At 33.0% G+C, this 397-nt stretch overlaps 1 protein-coding gene across 1 annotated transcript in view; it reads right to left on the bottom strand.

Annotated features, from left to right (window-relative positions):
- Positions 1–397, bottom strand: part of LOC119586328 (metastasis-associated protein MTA3-like) — a gene marked incomplete at its 5' end in the record, with an annotated part of 92,111 nt that overhangs the window by 90,938 nt on the left and 776 nt on the right.

Below are 397 nucleotides of genomic sequence, written 5' to 3'. Positions count from 1 at the left end.
GAGCATATGGAATAATGTTGTTCCTACATTCACTTACATCTATTGACATTGATAATCTACAAAATCAAACGTTTGCCGCTTCAAATTTTGAAAACCCCTTTCAAAGCACCATTCAGACTAAGAGCCACTATGCAATATCTGTTCATCCATCAATGCACAAAACAATACAAAATCAGAGGATTACATCATTTTATCACATCAGAACAAGGGCTAAACTAAAGTATTGTTTTGATCATTTTTAAAAATTTCTTTTGAACTCCATTTAAAACATATGGTCTCTCTCTCTCAACCAAAAAGGCTACAGCAGGGCAGAAAGTTCAATGAACAAAAGAATTTAGAGGAAACTTCATAGATCTAACAGAAACTGAATCAGATTTGATATTGCATCTATGATGGA

The sequence above is a fragment of the Penaeus monodon genome, chromosome 21 (genome assembly GCF_015228065.2).
Source record: "Penaeus monodon isolate SGIC_2016 chromosome 21, NSTDA_Pmon_1, whole genome shotgun sequence".
In the NCBI taxonomy this organism is placed as follows: Eukaryota; Metazoa; Arthropoda; class Malacostraca; order Decapoda; family Penaeidae; genus Penaeus; species Penaeus monodon.
Note: the sequence above shows the minus strand (reverse complement) of the source record. Positions and strands in the feature narration are given on the sequence as shown.